The sequence below is a fragment of the Rhagoletis pomonella genome, unplaced genomic scaffold (assembly GCF_013731165.1).
Source record: "Rhagoletis pomonella isolate Grant_MI unplaced genomic scaffold, Rhpom_1.0 Rhpom_scaffold_00012, whole genome shotgun sequence".
Classification (NCBI taxonomy): Eukaryota; Metazoa; Arthropoda; class Insecta; order Diptera; family Tephritidae; genus Rhagoletis; species Rhagoletis pomonella.
Window position 1 is genome coordinate 6,113,297 of NW_023458566.1, and position 4,984 is coordinate 6,118,280.

Consider the following 4,984-nt stretch of genomic DNA (forward strand, 5'->3'; position numbering starts at 1 on the left):
AATAACAATGGCAATGATAATGGTATTGATAATTATAATGGTAATAGTAATGGTAATTGTAATGGTAATTGCAATGGTGATGGTGATAATAATGATAATAATGGTAATGAGAATGTTAATTGCAATGGTAGTGATATTGACAATGGTATGGTGAAGGAAGGGGTAATGGTAATAATTATGGTTTTGCAATTTATTTTATGTCCACACATCCTTACTTAAGCCATTCGCAAAATACTTCGCGTAGTTGTATTCGTGTATTCATTGCATGCCTTTGTTATTAAAGTAAAGGGTACACACCGCTTAGATATACTTATGTACATACATACATACATATACCAGTACATACAGTGACACAAGCAAATGACCTCGTGTTGTTTTATGTTAAAGATTCGTAAAACTTTTCCATCTAATTTTTTTTGTTATTTTTAAATAAAAAATATCGTCTACACTTTAAACAAAACCGTGTAAATCACAGTTTCAAACTTTATAAAAAAAAAATTTTAAAAATTCAAGAAATTTTCATCAAAATTTCATCTTTTTATTCTGATTTTTTAGGAAATTTTTTTAGTATGCAGTTTTATAGCTCATACAATTTTAGTCTAATGAAGTGCAAGTTTCAAACGACTTAATAAAAATCGCGTTGATTTTTAAGATTTTTTTTTCTGAGGTTACTTTTTCAGGTTTTTAATATAACAAGCGCAAAATACAAAAACTTGCATTGATATTTTGAAATTTTCTTGCTGGCCGCGTCTCTCGCATTTTATTTTATAAGAAATTCATACTTATACATATGAAAAAAAGTGCAACAATCCGTCACCGAAAAAAAATTCTCAAAAATCAACGCGATTTTTTAGCCGTTTGAAACTTTCACTTCATTAGATTAAAATTGTGTGGGCTATAAAACTGCTTATCCAGAATAAAAATTAAATTATGATGAAAATTTGTTGAATTTTCCTAAATTTTGTATAAAGTTTGAAACTGTTATTTACACGGTTTTGGTTAAAGCTTAGACGAATTTTTATATAAAAATAACAAAAACAAGTAAGAAAGTCTAAGTTCGGGCGGAGCCGAACATTAAATACCCGGCGCAAGTATTAAATATATGTTTTTTCACCTTTCTGAAACCTACCGCTAGATGGTAAGCCGGGGTGTATCAATTTTGAGTAAATTAGCGTCCTTAAATTTCGAAATATTGAAATTTCAAGCATATCTGAAATTTACCGTTATATGAAAAGCGGCCTCAATTTTAGTCCGATTTCAACAATTTTCAACGGTTTGCTTTTAGGTGGCGAGCACAATAACCATACCGAGCTTGGTACAAATTGCTAGAACGGTTAGCGAGATACATATATGTGATCACAAGTGGGCGGTGCTACGCCCATTTTCCAAAATTTTGTCATAAACGTATTTCTTGGTAAAAAATTGTTGCAATCATCAATTTTGAATAAATTAGCTTCAATATTTACTAATTTATCGAAGATTTTGTATTTCTCGAAATTACCGTTATACGGGATGTGGGCGTGGTTATTGTCCGATTTTAGAAATTTTCGGCCAGTTGGTATACTGTACCAGGACCAACAACTGTGCCAAGTTTGGAAGAAATTGGTGTAGCGGTTACCAAGATATACACATGTAACCATAAGTGGGCGTGGCTACGCCCATTTGTCAAAATTTTGCAATATTCTTATTTCTCGTCTAAAACTCATTGCAAATATCAATTTTGAGTGAATTATCTTCTGTAGTTACTAAAATATCGCAGTTTTCGTATTTCTTAAAATTACCGTTATATGGGAGGTAGGCGTGGTTATTATCTGATTTCGCCTATTTTCAATACCATCCGTCCCACGCCCAAAAGAAGTTCACGTACCAAGTTTCGTTAAGATATCTCAATTTTTACTCGAGTTATCGTGTGCACAGACGGACGGACGGACGGACGGACGGACGGACGGACGGACGGACGGACGGACGGACAGACAGTCACCGCTTAATCGATTTCTCTTTTCATTCTGATCATTTATGTATACATTTGTCTATATCTATCTCGATTCGTTTTGCCTGTTACAAACAACCGTTATGTGAACAAAGTTATAATACCCTTGTGCACAAGTGCGCTCGGGTATAAAAATTTAGCTCGATAAACATTACGAATATTTGAATAAAATCAACACGTGGTGATTTGTTTGAGTCACTGTATGTACCTACATAACATACATATGTACATATTTGCATACTTGCAAACACACTTATGAGCGAATAGCCCACTGCAATAAACAAACGCAACAACTTCAGGTTAAGTATTTAGTAACCAAAACGTGGTATGTCGCATGTGCATATGTATGTAGGTATGTTGTATGCAAGTATGTACAAGCGCAAGTACATTGATTGGTGCATGACAATGTTCTTATGTTCACATGAAAACGTTAGAGAAATTTGATGAAAACTGTCGTGGATATGCATACGAAATGAAATGGATTTACCATTTTGCCTTGTGCGAGTGGCGTCGCATTGGGGATTGAGGGGCGCTCATCAGCAGCGTTGAATGGCAGTTTTTGGATTCGTATCGAATTTGGTTAGACTGACTATAGCAACCGCATATAACCCCAATAAACAAACTAATAAAACATGTCAAGAAAGTGAGTACAACGTAAAATACTTGCAAACGCAATGAAATTGCCGCGAGTCAAATAACAAACGAACTGCAGGAACACAGCTGAACAGTAAAGAGCCAAGAGCTAGTGAGCTCAAACGGCAGCTCAAATATCGGATATTTTCGAAAGTACCTACATACATACAGACATATATTTTAAGTTTATAGACAAAGTCAAAATACCAACGGAGATTGTGGATATTAAATTGAAAATTTACTCCGATTGTCAGCTGCGTGCTGCATGAAGAGGGAGCGCAGGCACAGCGGCGTATGGTCACAAGGTAGGGACAAACGAGAAATGCCAATCGAATACTTTGTAAAAAAAATTTTATTGCAGAAAGTTTGTCAGAACGCTGCAAAGTTATTACTGTCTGTAAGCAAAGTAGTTGCCAAAGTTGCGCAATAACAAGTTCAGCGCGAGTGACATAAAGTTAGCCACCACACACAGCGTCGCGTCAACAAGCAAATCAACTACACAGCTCCAAATGCAAGTTAAATATTAGCAAAGTCCCAGCTATGCGCACGTTATCTGAATCATCATGAAGAATTGGCTGAGCTGCGTCGGCAGAAATATTGCGGCGATCGTTGCAAATAGGGTGGCGCAAAGGCGAAGCGGAAAGCAACGCATCACACAAAGGTGCATAGGAAGACGGAAACGCATAACAGCATGTCCATATCGAAATTGCGTAGCCGGCCAGCAGTTCTGACGCGGCAGGAGCATGTGAAAAGTCCCACTGGAGGTGCAACGGATGTAGTTGGTGGGGGTGTGGGTGGCGGTGGTGGTGGTGCTGCCATTGCTGCCACCGTTGTCGATGTACATAAAACTGCCAAATCAACAACGCCCGCTCTGACCACAAAACTACTGAATGCTGCAGCAACGAATGCGGCTGTTGTTGCTGCCGCTACTGCGGCCACAGTAGCTTCGAAGCAACAGCAACAACAACAGCAACAGCAAACGAATCAACTTCCACAAGCCGCACAAACCTATTTACCTCAAACATCACTGCTGAAAATTGAACCATTTGTTCCTAGTCTCACCACACGACTGCGTCGTCCTTTTGGGCGTTCCTATACTACACTGTGCAATACAACAACGACTGCGGCAGCTGGTAGTAGCAACAACAACCACAACAACAAACGTAAAATAGCAGCCAACCCAAATACTCCAGCTGCCGCACTCAATTCCCCACTGCTGGGCGCTGCAATTGATAGTCAACTTGCCAAAGCGAATGCTGCTAGTACGCGTGCAGCAGTCGCCGCACGCTTGCGACGTAATCCGGTGCGTACAACGGTCAAACGCCAACGTTCGAAATCCACATCCTCCTCTGCTTCTGCCACGCATCGGCGACCAGCAACAGCGTATCGCAATTTGTCACCGAATATGTTGTTGAACGGCGAACACACGACGGCACCGACGGCAACGACATGTGCGGAGGGGAGTGGCAATAGCAGCGCTAGCGGAAATGGTAACGGAAACTGTAATAGTAACGGCACGGCGGCTATTGTCACATTGCAGCCAAATGGTATTTGTCGCATAACACGCACCGCACAAGACCGCGAAAAGCAACCGGATCGCATTAATTATGATCGACGCGGCCTGAGCGCAATACCGATATTCGAATACGAAACACAGCTGCGGCTGTTGTCGCTGCAACATAATCTCATCAATATATTTCACATACCAAAAGAAGAACCACCACCACTACCGCCACCGCCACCAACACCCACACCAGCACTAACGACAATATTACCTGCATCGTCGCCCGCCGAGACACAGCCGGAAGTTTGCCGCATACCGGACGTGCAATCGGAATTCGGCAGAAGTGAACAAAATTCGTCCACGCTAGCTAACGGTGTCAGTTCACCGAAGCCACTTAGACGTCAAAATGAGCGCACCGTTGTTATCGGAAGGCCAACCGGATCGGGTAGTAACGCCGGTGTGCGGCTATCACTTGCTTTAGGTACAACGAATGCGCGTCAACTGAATGGTCATGCGTTAACGCCACCGCCCCCGCCACCCACGCCACTGGGACAGATACAACCACTGCCACATCCGCCACCACCACAATTGTACCAGCAACTGCTTCAGCAACGTCTAAACGGCATTGCGGGAAACAATTTAGTTAAAAACTTGCATTACAATGCTCCATTGCTGCCGCTGGCACGGCAACCGACGCCATGTCGTTTTGCGCTTAAGCGCTCCAAAAGTTTTATGACCAATATGCCACGTCAACTGCATAGCATACAGCAAAATTTGTTGAAGACACAATTGGCGCGCGTTAAACTCGGCGCGGTCGGTGGCGATGCGCGTTTAAAGAGTTTCGATTCGAACGCCAG